Consider the following 16,848-nt stretch of genomic DNA (forward strand, 5'->3'; position numbering starts at 1 on the left):
AGGCTCATAGTTACGGTGAAACCTCTTCCCCATATTTTATTGATTTATTGGGAACCAATGGGATTGGTTCATTCTTGTTGCCTCTAATTATTTTCGGAAAGATTTTCAAGAATGGCTTGCATAAATATTTTCTCAATGGAAAATATGGGAAAAGCATTAAATTGATTTCAATGCTCTATCATTAAGTCCGTATTTTTATTATTTATTTTGTCCACTCACTCTAACGTTTTAAATTCTTCTCTCCTAGGCCTTTCGTTTTTAAATGCCTAGTCTGCAGAGTTCGGTTCGGCGAGTGTAGGAGGCGAGTCATATTTTCCACCACTTCCAATTTTCATTCGTATGTTACATATTTAACCTACTTGTGTATTTTCTCGTTTCCTAGTAGTTGCTCTGATAACCATGGGATGTCTTAAATGATTTTGTGTTGATGTGTGTTAAGAGCTTGACTCCACGTAGGAGTGATGGAAAAGATTCATTTGGTTTGTTTGTATGAGAACTTAAATTCATGAAATTATTTTGAATTATTACTTTTGTTCAGGTGGTGGATGTTTATTTGGGGGAGCGAGTGGCTCCAGAAGATGTGGATTAAATTGTTTTAGAAGTGTTTGGCTTTTGTGTTATTCTTTCAGGTAGGGTTACTCATTTTCAAGGGAGATTATGCCAAAATTTTGGTACAATTTCCCTTGAGGTGGATCCCGCAGGGTTTATGTTGGATTTCAAAGGGAAATCCGGGGTAGGTCCTAACATTAATAACCTAATGCAATGATTGAATGTGATGTACAGGAAACAAATTAAGAGGAAGAAGCAGCCAATGTGGATGGTCTTTTTTTTGAAGGGACTTGCAGCAACCAATTCAGAGAAAGAGGATTTGGAAGTGTTTATAGGGGATTAGTTTTGGGATGGAAAACAAGTAGTTATCAGTACTTTTAGTTTCTTTTTTCCATTCCTATATGAAATTTTGTTGGTTACAGAGTTAATTTTAACAGTATATTTGACATAATGAATATACAAAAGCTTATGATGAGGAAGAGTTTGCAGCAACATTGTATCATTTTGCTACTGGAAAGATTAGCTTTTATTACGAGAATGAATTTGATCTAATGAATGCTGTAACAAAAGAAGAATACGTAACCTCCCTATAAAGGTATTCATCTCTAATTGATGAGCATTGTGAAAGTATAAGAATGAAATCTTGTACTTGGTCTTGTTTTGAGAAGATAGCTTTCTATACAACAATGAGAAGTTTAAAACAAAGAACACAGAGTTTTGTTATCGACAGTGTAAACCTCTCACGAGGAAACGTCACTGCGAGACTTTATAGTAGTCCACACTCAAACAATCCACTAATACTTTGAAGAGGTTACAATCAAATCAAGTAGTGATATACAACATCATCATTTTTATAAGTTACAATAACAAACTTGATTTTACAGTTGATGAACTCTTCCAAAATAACAATGAATTCTAATTGAAGAACCTTTGCAGCTTCCTTCAATTCCACGTCCAATAACACTGATCTCAGATCATACAAATGATAGATGATGTAGTGAACAAGTATGAATGAGTTTTAAAACAGTTTAGCAGTAATAGACAATATCACAATGCTCTTATCAAATATGAAAAACTCAGTCATTAACAGATTGCTTCTTGGCATATATATAGTGTCAAAGCTCCCCCTCAATCGGATCCCATTGATCACTGATTGAAACTGAGAGGGAAACAACTTTTCAAAACAGATCTGTTAACCAGAAATAAAATATGAAACAATCCTATTCAAAAATATTTGCAAAAGATTTCCTAAAATTATCTCACAGATATTTTAATCAATCTAAAACCATAAAAGGACTGAATTTTTCCTTTAAGCACAATACCAAAAACATGATATGAATATGCATGAGATGTAATTACCTTAGATTATCTGAAATCAGTGTTACTGTGGTAAAAACAACAGATGGCTCTTCGAAACCCTTGCTTCTCCTTGCCGAACCAAGAAACCTTTACTTCTTGATTCTTCTGCAGTCATCCTTTCCTTCTTTGAATTGAATATGACTGCCATATGCTTACAATCTCCCCCTATGGCATTCATATTCAATTCCAATTGTTGATGTACCTGAAAAGACACAAAGCCAGATACATATGCATATAGAGAAACAAAGAAAAAGTTTTCAAAGTCTCTCACATGTTCAAAAACTGTGACCAAAAAACACAGATAAGAACAGCATGTCATAGAGACCAAAAGTTTCTTAATAATCTTTGGAATGAAGCATCATCATCTTCCAAAGCTATTAAGAAAAGAAAAACTTTTTAATTTGAAAATAACAAGCATCCAAATTTGTCTGTGCTTAAGCACTTACAACCCAAGAATAAACAAATAAAGTCTGTTCCCAAACAAAATTAACAAGTCAAGCAAACATCAACACACTCCCCCTTTGAATAGGAATGCCTTGTGGTGGCGTCTGGGTGAAGGAGGTTGATGAGGAGGTGGTGGAGGAGGAACTGCCTGAGGAGGATGCGGTCTTGAAATCCTTGGGTCATGAGCTTCTTTAGAGGGATGAGTTGGGAGACCTAGAGCTCTTCGGCTGCGATACCAGTCATCAGGATGAGGTCCTCCCCAGTTGGTAGAGTTGATCCTTGTGACTTCTTTACCCTAACCATTGTTGCCTGCACACTTAACAAAAGAAGTGAGAACTGAAGACGAAAGAATTATGGGAGAGTAAGCGTGCAGCCTGCCAATATATAGAGGGACAGTAGGGTTTAAGAATCTTGGAAACCAAAGAGGCAGTAACATTAAAGGAAAAAAAATCAAGCAATAAATATCCTAGAATCACTGAAGATCTAGAGACCACCAAAAATAACTCCCCCTGCCAAAAGCCAACCAATGAGAGAAGAAAAATTGAGAATCTCAAAAGGGAAAGAGGGGCCTTGTCAAATCTGCAATTATGAAATTTTTGAACCAAATCTGCATGAAAATCTTATTGAGAATTTTATCAGATACAATGAATCTTGAAATCATGAGATTAAATCTTGTGATGTATTCTATCAACTGACGTAATTGAGACTGTAATTAACACATAGCCACTTGATTGTGTGTGTGCATTTGAGACATATATGTGTCATCACATAAACACAGGTTATTATGAGACTGGGAGAACTGCACAAAGAGGATCATAGAACAACATATGTGAAACCTCCATGAACTTAGCCGGAGAGAATAATTGAAATTTGATGAACCTTTTAGACCTTTCATTTGATCTACAATAGCTTAAACTTTAAGTTTGCTGTGTTTATTTTTGGTTTCTTGAGGGTGCTTTCTTTTTCTTGAACATGGTGCTCTCCTTTTGGCTTGAACACCCTGCAAGGTTCGCCACCTCAAGAGCCATGTTACTTCAAAGATATACCAGGTCCAGCACAAAAGGTACATAGTACTATATAAGTCATAGAAGATCATAAGATAGTTCAAAGAAGAATCCCAATCTCATAACTCCTTGAGTCCTCTATGAGATCCCACAAGAGTAACAAATCATGTGAACAGATATGAAGCTATGTTGCAATTATAGAATCAAGGATACAGTCCAGAATAAGACACATGATTAGGGTACAAGATTAAGAATACATTGTTCAATTAATCTCAACAGTAAACATCAAGATCAGATGTACATTCAAAACAAAACATAGCATCCTTAGACAAGTTTTTGTATCCCTAGAGCATTTCTCAATTTTAAGAATCTCTCAGTGTCTAGAGGTTTCGTTAGCATCGGCAAATTGAGCATCAGTTGGTACAAAGTTCAATTCTAGAATATTTTTCTCAACTAAGTCCCTAATAAAATGATATCTCAGATCAATGTATTTCGTTTTAAAATGAAGCACTGGATTTTTAGTGATACTTATGGCACTTGTATTATCACAGTGGATAGACAACTTACCTTGAGGAAGGTCATAATCAGACAAAATCTGTTTTATCCAGAGCATTTGAGTGCAACATGATCCAGCTGTCACATATTCAGCTTCAGTTGTAGATAGTGAAATGCAATTTTGTTTCTTGCTGTGCCAAGCTATCAAATTATTTCCAACGAAAAAACATCCACCAGAAGTGTTTTTTCTATCTTTGAGATTGCTTCCCCAATCTGCATCAGAGTAAGCTGCAATTTCCACATTAGTTTCAAAAGTGTAGAATATACCACATTCAGTTGTATCAGCTACATATCGTATAACTCTTTTAACTGCCTCAAGATGAGATTCACATGGATCAACTTGAAATCGAGCACACACTCACACACTGAAAGAAATATCAGGTCTGCTTGTAGTAAGGTATAGGAGACTTCCAATCATGCTCTTGTACAGTGTTTGATCCACTGTTTTCCCTTGTTTGTCTTCTGTGAGTTTGGTGGTTGTGCTCATTGGATTAGTCACCTTCTTTTTGTTGTCCAAGCCAAACTTTTTGACAAGATTTTCTGCATATTTTGAATGAGATAAGAACATGCCATTGTCAAGTTAATTAACTTGCAGGCCAAGAAAGAAGGTTAGTTCACCACACATGCTCATTTCAAATTCACTTTCCATAACTGATTTAAATTCTTTTGCAAGAGAATTTGAAGTAGATCCAAAAACAATGTCATCTACATAGACCTGTGCAATCATGACATCCATTTTAATTCTTTTGACAAAAAGAGTTTTATCGATTGATCCTATTGTATACCCTTTATTTACCAAAAAATTTTATAATCTATCATACCAAGCTCTCAGAGCTTGCTTTAAACCATAGAGTGCCTTTTTGAGTTTGAAAACATGATCTAAGTGATGAGGATCCTCAAAACCTTGAGGTTGTGCAACATACACCTCTTCATGTAGTAAACCATTTAAGAAAGCTGTTTTGACATCCAGTTGAAACAATTTAAACATGAGATGACAAGCTACAGCTAAAAGTAATCGTACAGATTCTAACCTGGCTACAGGAGCAAAAGTTTCACCAAAATCAATACCTTCAACTTGTGAATATCCTTGAGCTACCAGTCTGGCTTTATTTCTAACCACATTTCCTTTCTCATCACTTTTGTTCTTGAAAATCCACTTAGTTCCAATAATATTGCAGTTTTCAGGTTTAGGAACCAGATCCCATACATCATTTCTAGAGAACTGGTTTAACTCATCCTGCATTGCACTTATCCAATTTGCATCAGTCATAGCTTCCTTAACAGTTTTTGGTTCAATCAAAGAGACAAAACCAAAATGAGTGATTATGTTTATATCAATTTTATTTTCAGCAACAAAACACAAAAGAACCTGTTCTTGAGAAGGTTTATCAGCTTGTAGTGATGCAGCTGCAGCCTGTCTTTTGGTCTTTATACCTTCTTGTACGGCACCAATGACATAATCTGTAACGCCCCGTACCCAATTTTTCCTTATTTACTAGATATTCTACGAGTTACTGAGGACTCGAGTAACTTAGTGCGTTAACACTCGAGTTTATTTTCGAGTTCTTCTTGAAATGTCAAATTTTTCTTTTAAGGTCTCGGTGTCGTAGTTGCGTCGACACAGGTTCTCCGGTGTTTTCGGTTTATTTTCGGAGCTTTGAAGTATTTTCTATAATTTATTGAAGGTTTGGTAAAAGAAATTAATTTTCTAAAATTAGAATAGCTCATTTAATCTTGGCCATCTGATCGAGTAGGTTTCGATCTTGAACGTTGATTCCGGTATAAAATGAAGAGAGGGGTTGACTTGGTTAGAAGCCACACCTGGGCGTTGACCCGAGCCCAGCTCTCACTCTCTTCCCCTCCGCCTGCCATCGCCGATCTCGGCCGCCGCATGCCACGAAACCACCACCAATTCACTCCTTCCTTCATTCTCTACAAAACCCAGTCCTCAATTCGCACAGGCATCCACCCATGAGAGAGATTGAAGTCGAAAATGCTCGGCTGTTTTCCGGTGAAACCTTGAGTTTCCGACCATGAGCCAACGGGTGGACGGTAGGGTTAGCTTCCTCTCTTCCTTCTTCACATTTTGGAGCCTTTCTTGTTCCACATCGTGCCCAAATCGAAAGTCCCTCTTCTCTGTGTTTTCTAGGTTTTTACAGTGACTCTCCGGCGAGAGTGTTACATGATTCCGGCGAGTTCTTCAGCGTTTCGGTAGGTTATGTGAGCTTGGTGTGAAGTTGAAATGGTCCTTGGAGGAGTTACATATCGGTCTGGATCGAGGCAGGGGCCTGGTGTGCTTAGTTAGAGAGGATATGAGATGAATGGTGTCGTTTCAGTGAAGAATGAGGTAGCAGTTGGGGATGTTGGAGGTTCTGCATGTTGAGTCAGAACCAGGAGAGTTCTTGGGTTAGTACTTAGGATCAATGGAAGGTAATCTCGATCTCCTTTGATGTTTTATGGCTGCTGTGTTGATTGTTGGATTGATTGGGTGTATTTTTAGTGTTGCAAGTCGATAACTTGGTAATTTGGAGTTTACAGGGAGACTATGGTGAAATTTCCAGCAAGTTGCTGGAATCCCAAAGCAGCAATTCCGGCAGAATCTGTGAAGGTAGCTTGTCGACTTTCCTTTTCGTTTAAGTGGTAGTTTACAGTTTAGGAAAACTGGACATATTTGGAAAGTTTCTATTTTACGAAAATTTTCCCTTTATGGAAACTCTTTTGGGTGCCCTTAATAATTTGGTGGTTTTCTAGATTAAAGTGGTTCGAATGATTTTGAGTTAACGAAATTACTTTAGTTAAGTAATCAAAATCGACGTTCACCAAAACGAATTATTAAGCGATGCCAAAGTGTCCAACGGTTAGTGGGACATATAGTGAATATTGGATCAAATTGTTAAGTTAAAGGTTGAATTGGAAAACGTTGAGCATCGTTAGTTGGTCAATCCTAGTCAACCTAGGAAACTCTAGTCAAACTAGAAAAGAAGACAAGGCAATGATTATTTTAAAGTTCGGTTTGACCGATTTGTCCTACAGCTTATGGTCAGGCGTGGGATTGACTCAAGGCATGAATATTTAGAGGCGGCGCTTAAGGAGTGTCCCGAGCAATGGAGAGCTTAAGCCTAATACAGTGAGTGGACACTTTGATTTTAATAAATAAGCATGCAAGATTTTATAATTTATTACTTTATTTACCGAGCTTATATTAAAATTTCGGTTTATGTTATGGTCTTGAATTTATTGAGTTTGAAGCATTGATTAAGTGTTGGTCATGATTTATGGATTTGAGCTCGGGTTATAAAGTTGGTATTTGAGTTTTGATATTCTTTATGACTCTGGATTTAAATATTATCGGTTTTATTTTGATGACTTTGAGATTTATAAATGATTACCGAAAATGGGATTTTCGGTAGTTCTCCATCATAATTTAATTGTTTATTTGAGGCATAATGATTTTGACTTGGAGAATATTTTAGCGAGTATTTTCGAGTGGAGATATTATTATTTATGATTTATATCTGATATTGAAATCTCGCTTATATTTATAAATTTGAGAATATTTTGACGTGTGAGACGTCATTGAGTTTTAATATAATTTCTTATGATGATTTTCAAGTACGGTTGGGAACCGTACCATTCGTATGATATTTGGGAAGTTTAATGGATTTAAGTGATTTTAAAGATATAGAAATGCTGTAAAAACTGATAATGCAAACAACAAGAGGATTATCAAATTTTGTTGCAAAAACCTCAAAGAGGAAAAAAGCAACAGACCAGATTCTTTCACAAATCTTTTAATTTGAGTTTACAAAGATAGGTAGTTCTCCAACACAACTACACAAGGAACTAGTCATTCTAGTATTCACTCCTTTCTATCTACACACTCATGATTAGATAATCAATTTGTTCTACCCAAAATGTCACATCCCGGTTCTTAAGTCAATTTGCGGTTATTTACTTTTGGGTTACTTTGACCTTTTACTGTTTTAAGTAACCGTTTACTATTTAAGACTTTAAAAGTTGACTTTTTCTTTTGTTTGGAATTTGGGAAAACTTTCTTTATGAAAGTTGTAGAGGATGTTAATACGAGTTCGTAGACATGCTAAACGTTAAAATCGGAGTTAGCATGAAAAAGTTATTAGATAAAAAGAGTAGACTTTATTTGGTAAAGAGATATTAATTGTTTTAGTAGGTATTATTTTTGGAGGTGTTTTATTGTTGGAGTGGGATTTTAAATGGTGGACCGGGTCAAAAATGGGGTCAAAAGGCCCAACTCATTTTCTCTCTTTCTCTCTCTCTCTCTCTCTCTCTCTCTCTCCTCCTCTCTCTCTCTCTCTCTCTCTCTCTCTCTCTCTCTCTCTCTCCCGAGCCTACCCCGACTCGCCGGATTCCTCGGCTCCGACCGCCGCCGTCCGGCCATCATAGACCGGCGCACCGGTCCCAAACGATCGGCCGTCGACCCAGCCTTCTTCCTGGACCGGTGAGAGGTACCCTAGCGCCACCGTGAGGGAGAGAGCTCGCCCGGAAGCTCTGTCTGCGTGGTGGAGTCCCGAAGCCGGAACTCGCTCCTCCGGCCACCATTTCCAGTGATTTCAGTTCCATTGGGAAGTGCTCTCCATGTGTAACATTTCCCTAGAAGGTAATGAGCCAATTCGAAGTGTGTAGGAGGATTTTCGGGCTAGGGTTTGAATTGGGGGATTTTTAGATGTTTTGATTCGATTACCCTAGTTAGGCTTAGAATTGGACTAAGTGCTAGTTATGGAAGTTGTTGTGCATGATGAGAGCATTATTCTGTCAAAATTTAGGAGGCATTGGTCGCAGTCGGAGTACGGTTGCCGGCCGCCGCTGCCGGCAGAGCAGGCGGCTGCGCCGCCACTTGGAGGTTGATTTTCAGGTTTTGGGGTTTGTTTTAATGAGAGGAGTCTAATGAAGTATAGTTTGGAATTTTTGGAGGAGTTTTGTTAAGGTTTGGGATTTTTAAAAGATTAAGGATTTTGCCGGTTATTAGAATGAAAATCCGGCCGTTGAATTTCCTTGGTATTTAGCCTGGAATGTTATAATTGACGAATTAAGGTTGTGGTGGAGTTTGGTGTGAATCCGGTGAGTTTAACCCTATTAAGAGTAGTGGGTTCAACGGAAGAGAGTTAGATGTTTTTATTCACGTAATTATTTTCCGGAATTGAAGTTTGGTCCTAAGCATGGTTGTTGTGCCAGGATTCGAGGAGACTCCACTTGAGTAGTGATTCGGAATTCGTCAGGCTTAAGCCTAAATCTGTGAGTGGACATTTTGGTTTTTAATTAATATGCATGCAAGATTTTATAATTTAGTATTTCATTTTCCGAGCATATATTATAACTTCGGTATATGAAATAATGTTGGAAATTATTTGAGATTGATGCATGGATTAAATGTTGGTCATAATTTATGGATTTGAGCTCGGATTGATAATTTGAGATTTGAGTTTGGATTTTCTTTATGATTTCCGGATTTGAGGTTTCATAGTGATTTGCATATTATCTGGTTTTTGAAAGATGATAATCATTGAAGTTATTTATTTCATTGAGCATTTTAACGTGTGGGACACATCGTTGAATTTAATTAGTTTCTTTGCTCTTTGAATTCTTTGAGTACGGTTGGGAATCGTACTTATGCTTTGATTATGAGTTTCGGGGAAACTCACATGGATTTATGTTTCTTTATTTATGCCATACTTGTTGGATCGTTATTATTCATGCTAGCATGTTGTTCCGCCTTTCGAGGCGATGTAACTTCCACGTTTTAAGTGGGGTTACTCAAGCCCTTTGCGCCTTCGGGTGATGTGATGTAGTCGACGACATCACGCAAGCCCTACATCCTCTCTGTTATCATAACATGAAGGTGTAGGGAGTATGGGAGTACTATTGCCTGGGAGGCAACCGAGTCTAGGAGGCTCACTTGTATGGCTATATTTGTTTCTTATTTATTGTTGTCGTTTTGACTAGTGGGGCTAGTCCCTTGTTTTGGTACCTTCTTCTATGAAGGTTATTATTTATCTTTGTCATTAATTTGACTAGCGGGGCTAGTCCGTTTCCTTGGGATTTTCTTTACGAAAGTTTTATCAACACTTGCAAGCAACAGATTTCTTGATTATTGGAAAATGGGAAAGTAATTAAGTTTGGTTAGTTATGTTGCGATCAGTTATTTGTTTAATTTCTCGTCCCCTCACTCTAACGTTTTTATATTACTTTTCCTTGAGCCCTTCGGTTTCAAATGCCTAGTGTGCAGGCTAAGTTTTAAAGGAGGTCGAGCGTACATGGAGTTGAGGCATAGTCAGAGGCTGCTTCCACATATTCTTTATTCATTGTTTTTCGTTCAACTTTAGATATGCTCTGAAAGTCCAATAGTAAATTATTAATAGTCCTTATTCTTGGTTGTGGGATTATTAGAGTTGAGTAATTGTTATATTGGGAGATGTGTTGATCTTGGGGAGCAGGAAGGCTCCAGGTGTTGAGGCTGGTTTGTTTGGTTATAGAAGTGTTAAGTTGGATTTTTCAGGTAAGGGTTGTCTATTTTCAAGGAAGGTTATGCCGAATTTTCAGTAAATTTTCCTTGAAGGTGGACCCCGCAGGATTTACCTTGGGTTTCAGGGTGAAATTCGGAGTGGGTCCTGTCACAAGAACAACTGAAAACTTCACCTACTGATATAGCTAAGACACTAGTATTGACAACTTAGATTCTTTCACACAATCTAGAGTTTGTTCATCTCATGGCCATTTTACAGGTTTTTCACACAACCAGGCCTTGCTTGATTCTCCAACACAATCAGCAACTATCTCTCGAATCACTCACAGCTTCATCAAACTTAAGTGCAACCTAAATGCAAGTAAGTGAGAAACTTTTAGAACATATGATCATACACACACAGTTTGCAGATAGGTTGAAATACATCTTAACTTAGAGACTGAGATATCAAAGTCCAAACAATATCTGCAAAAAGGTGACTATTGCATAGCATATCAGATGTTACTTATAGAGCATGAAATGCTCCCCCTCAAATAATGCTCATCAAAGAATCGATTTGGAAAATCATAATCAGTGAACTATTTTTCCATAACACCTTCACTTAGCAATCATGTACCTTAATCATATCTTTCTCTATGATTAAGCACTGCCATTAACACTCAGATATCAATTGATTACCAAATCATGCAATAAACACCATTTATCATGAAGATAATAACTTTGAATGTAAACAGCTATGTATTCCTCAATCAAGTTATAACTAATCAAATTAAGATAAAGATCAGTTACCTTTGTACAAAATCAAGCAGTTGACTCTGTGTTTACCTTTTCACAGCCGCTAATCATGCATAACTTCAAGTAGTTCTGCTGAGGCATTCTTCTCGATACCTTTCCTTCCTTTCCTAGATCCACAAGGATTTCTTGTGTTTGAATAGGATTGACCAATATATCAATAGATTTCGTATGTTTTTAGTCACCATAATATAAGGTTGCTTATATTGATTATTGCTAGCTAACCATTATTAGCGGTCCTCACCATAGGTGAGTAGAGCGCTTAGCGTGGGACGCTATTATAGCCTGGGAGGCAACTGATCGGTATTTATATTTATTAGTTAGCTAGCCTTATTAGCGGTACTCATCATATGTGAGTTGAGCGCTTAGCGTGGGACGCTATTATAGACTTATTAGCCGTCCTCATCATATGTGAGTTGAGCAATTAGCATGGGACGCTATTATAGCCTGAGAGGCATCGACCCAAGTGTACATGGAGGCTCCTTTTATATGGTGATAACTCTTCCCCTTATTTTATTCTTCTCAGTTATGTATTTGATTAACAAGCGGGGCTGGTTTTATCTCTTCCGACAACATTTCCGTATTTGATTAACCAGCGGGGCGGGTTTGTCTATTTTTTTTATGAGATTATGGATTTTAAAGTTAAACGTTTATCAAAGTTGCGTTCATTGATGTTTTAAAGGTTTAAACGTGGGAAAATGTTAAAATTACGTTTTTGTTAAATTATTTAATTTATTTTTGTCCACTCACACGTTTTAAATTACTTTCCCCTGGGCCCTTCGGTTTCAAATGCCATGTTTGCAGGCTAAGTTAATTTGAGGTCGAGCATACATGAAGTCGAGGCATAGTCAAATAGTCAGAAGCTGCTCCTATTTATTCTTTATTCATTGTTTTATTTCATTATTAGATATGCTCTGATAATCCAATTAGTAAACTTCTTGGATGTCTTTGTTGTTCGAAGTAGGATTCTTTTAGATTAATATTTGATATTGTGGGAGATGTGATGAACTTGGGGAGCAGGAAGGCTCCAGGAGTAAAAGGTTGGAATATGTTTTTAGAAGTGTTTGTAGGTGTTTTATAAGGAAGGGTTGTCCACTTTCAAGGGAGGTTATGCCGAATTTTCGGTAAATTTTCCTTGGAGGTGGTCTCTGCAGGATTTACTTCGGGTTTCAGGGTGAAATTCGGGGTGGGTCTTGACATCATCTGATGAATGAACTTTCTGCACCTGTTTTAATCCAGTTCTGAGTTTTGGATTGTGAGCAAAAATACCATCATTTTCTTCATAATCCACATCATCTTCAGTATTCTCCAAAGATACTTCTGCTCCACTAAATGTTATTCTTTTCTGTGCATACAAATCATCATTGATAGACACATTAATAGATTCCATCATAGGTTTTGTTCTGTTGTTGTACACCCTGTAAGCTCTACTGTTAGTTGAGTATCCGAGAAAAATACCTTCATCACTCCTGGATTCAAACTTACCAAGGTGTTCCCTATCTCTCAAGATATAGCATGGACTTCCAAAAATGTGAAAATAGGACACAATTGGCTGCTTACCTTTCCATAGTTCATAAGCAGTTTTCTCAGATCCTGGTCTCAAATAAATTCGGTTCATAGTATAACAAGCGGTGCTAATAGCTTCTGTCCATACAAAAAAATTTAAACCTGCAACATGCATCATAACCCTGGCCATTTCAACTAGCACTCTATTCTTCCTCTCAACAATTCCATTTTGTTGTGGAGTGATGGGAGAAGAAAATTCATGAATAATTCCTAGTTCAAAACAATAGTTTGAGAAAGCATTGTTTTTTAATTCAGTTCCATTATCCGATCTAATCCTCAGTATCTTTAGTTTTTGTGACTGCTTTTCATTCAAAAGTCTTTTGACTCAAGTTTTTGAAAAATTCAAAAGTCTCAGTTTTGTCCTTTAAAAACTCCACCCAAGTAAATCTAGAGAAATCATCTACTACAACAAGCACATATAGTTTACCTGCCAAGCTTTCAGTTTGTGCTGGTTCCATGAGATCCATGTGCAGCAGTTCTAGCACCTACTTAGTTGAGGTTGCATTTATAGCTTTGTGTGGAACTTTGGTTTGTTTTCCAATTTTGCACTCACCACACATCTTGTCTGTTTTTCCAGTCAGACTTGGAAGACCTTTAATGTAATATCCCACATCGGCCAAACGGAGAGGGGTTATGTGCTGTATATGTACATGCCCACCTCCAATCTAACACGAGGCTTTTTAGTGGCTCAGCGGCTTCGGAGGGGATAGGTACTCCGAGGTTAAGCATGTTGATGCTAGAGCAATCCCAGGATGGGTGACCTCCTGGGAAGCTACTCCTGAGCTGCCGGAAACAAAACCGTGAGGGCCGGTGGGCCCAAAGCGGACAATATCGTGTTACGGCGGAATGGGTCCTGGGGTGTTACATTTAATACACTTGATATTTGAAATTCATTGAAGATCTTGGAAGTTGATGTGTCCCAACCTCTTGTGCCATAGTTCCATCACTTCATCTGATAATTTTATTGAAAGACATGAACTGTTTGATGCAATATCATATGAAGTGTGATAGCAGTTGTCTACTGCCCTTTTCCCTTGCATTACTTTTGATCCTGCATTATCAAATACTAAACAACAGTGTTTGATAAACCAGACATCTTCATAGTCATCTGTTAATTGACTTACGCTAAGGAGATTTGCAGTCAAATCATCAACATAAAGAACATTTTTTAGTTCAGGTATACCTGGTGCACACACACTCCCTCTTGCTAATATTTTAGCTTTCTTACCATCACCAAAAGTTACCTTTCCAGTTGTGACCTCATCATTGAAAGAAATAAACCAATCCTTGTTTCCTGTCATGTGTCTAGAACAACCACTGTCATAATATCAAGTATCTTGACATTTTTTAGCAAGAGCAGTAAAAGCTACTAGACAAGTTGCTGACTGATCATTTTGTTCAACATAGTGTTTCTTTCTCCAAATAGAATTTTTATTTCCATACATATTTCTTTTATCAGCTAAGATTTTTGAGATATCATGTATTAACTGCATTTGAACCTTCATATCCCTTTGCAAAGATTCTAGAGTGCATTTTGAGTTTTCAGTTTGATTTTCAAAAAATCCTATTTCTGCAGTTTAGTCTGATATGTCCAAACTGACCACAATAATGACAACAAGGCACAAATTTCTTGACATTTGGACAATCTACAGACTTTACCTAAGTTGTATTTTTGTTACCTTTACTTCCTTCTGAGGAGCGCTGACTTCCTCAGTCACAACTGTGTCATCTTCAGACTGACCGCTCTTCACAAACTTGGTGATTGCGGTTTTCTTGCCAGCATATCCCAATCCTAATCGATCATTGAACTTCTTGCCATATGAAAGGATGTTGGAAGTCTTTTCTGAGCTTAACTTGAACTGATCAAACTTTTTTGTGGCCCTTTGTAGCTCACCATGCAAAACTTCAATTTCATTAGTTAGACATAAATTAGTGGCTTGAAGATCATATACCTTAGCTGCGAGAGAGATCTTGTCATTTATCCAAGATTCCTCATCTTCACGTTGTTGAAATTCTTCTATATCTTTAACTAGTTTATTCTTCTCTTCTTCCCAAATCTTCTGAGCCATGTTTTGTTTTTCTTCAAGTCTTCCCTTTTTAATTTTCAACTTGTTCAGTTTATCTTCAAGGAATTCATTTCTCTTTACCATCACTTTTGAGGCTTTGTACATTTGAGCACATTGAAAATTTATTTCATCCTCAAAATGACACGACCCACCCCGAATTTTACCCTGAAACCCAGAGTAAGTCGTGCGGGGACCACCTCCAAGGAAAATTTACTGAAAAGATTAAGAAAATCTCCCTTGCAGATGGACAACCCTAACTCGAAAATTTCATATTACACTCTTAATTTAACATTTCTGAACATCACATAATATACAAAAATTCTAAAGTATTCAGAGCTACTAAACACAAGCGGAAGCAAGAAAACACGAGTAGGTTGAACAGGTAACCTACTGGCGAAAACTGGCAGAAATGCGGGTGACTATGCCTCGTCTCCTACTAGATCCAACCCGAACTCTGCAGACTGGGCAATTTAAAACGAAGGGCCCAGGGGAAAACATTTAATAACGTTAGAGTGAGTGGACAAAAATAAAAATAATAAATAAAATATTTATGTTTCCCCAAATTAATTTCTAAGGAAAAATCGAATGCATGCCGCAAGCGATAAAACTTTTATTCCATAAAATATCGAGCCTCTCAGACTCTATAATATATGTATGTATTTACACTCGTCCATACTCCCTATATAAATTCATGGGTCTATATAGGGCTACTACGCTCGCGTCCAACGCTCACGTCACGCCTTAATGCGGTGCTACACTACGCCATCAAGGTGGACAGACGGGTGTATAAATATGTGTCCATACCCCCTATATGAATTAAACACTCAAATAGGGCTACTACGCTTACGTCCAACACTCACGTCACACCATAATGCGGCTATATGCTACGCCATTAAGGTAGACAGACACATATGGCTAGCTAGCATTTTCATACATACTCTCTCATATATTCATATTTATATTCACCGAAAATCCCATTTTCGGTAACTCTCTCTCAGAGAAATAAAAGCGTCAAAATTAATTGACGTCAAAACTCCAACAAAAGGAATGTTCAATCATGAACCATAGCATGCATATTATTTCAAATAAAAGTCCACTCACAAATTAGGCCTAAGCCTGATGTTGATCTGGGGTCTCGTCTGCTCGAGCCTCCTCACGTCCTGTTCCAAATATAATATTAAATTTCCCAACCAATAATCCAATATTAATCAAAATAGGCAAAATTACCCGAGAGCCATAATTACGCTCATCATTGCCTAACTTCGATATTCTTACATCGGAACGATCCGAACTTAAATATCATACTCAACATCGTAAATACAACCTCCCCAAAATACGACTTAAATCCTACGGCCGGATTCTACATTAATTAACCGCCAAAAATACCAAACTTCGGAAATTCACAAACCTATCCAAATCTCATCCAAAATTCCATAATCACACCAATATACTCCTCTTAATATTCCACATTTTAAAAATCCTAAAAAATCTCCTAACCGGCGGCGGCGCCGCCGGTAGCCGCGGCCGGAGGCCAATTCCGGCGACCTCCGATGCTCACCAAAATTTGGCAGCATCTTCCTCTCAACCTCCTCTACAACATTCCTAACTACCACAAACTCCAATTCTAAGCCTAACCATGTCGATCGAACACAAACAACCAAAAATCCCTAAAATTTCCAATTACACAAACTACCCTAACGAGATCGAAATAGACCGATTCCTTTTGAGGGAATACTCACCTTGACGAGGGCTACAAGTTGAGCCAACAATCTCGGCCTATGGTGGCCGAAGGACGGAGCTCCGGCGAAGGGACAGTCGGCGGTTCCGGCGGCTTTTTCTTCTCTCCGGCGGCACCACCGGCTCGGACACTAGGCCGGGGAGGGAGAGGAGGTGACGGGGGTCCGATCTGGGCTGGAGCGGCGGCTGGTGGGTGGCCGGACGGCGGCAGTCGACGGCTGGAAGTCCGGCGGGAAGAGAGAGCTCGGGGAGAGGAAAAGAAAAGAGGGAAGAAGAG

The 16,848-nt window shown here is 38.0% G+C and overlaps 1 pseudogene; it reads right to left on the minus strand.

Moving 5' to 3' along the window:
- LOC101307111 overlaps positions 1-16,848 on the minus strand; it is a pseudogene marked incomplete at both ends in the record, with an annotated part of 109,806 nt that overhangs the window by 35,840 nt on the left and 57,118 nt on the right.

This window comes from Fragaria vesca, linkage group LG4 (genome assembly GCF_000184155.1).
Source record: "Fragaria vesca subsp. vesca linkage group LG4, FraVesHawaii_1.0, whole genome shotgun sequence".
NCBI classification, from domain to species: Eukaryota; Viridiplantae; Streptophyta; class Magnoliopsida; order Rosales; family Rosaceae; genus Fragaria; species Fragaria vesca.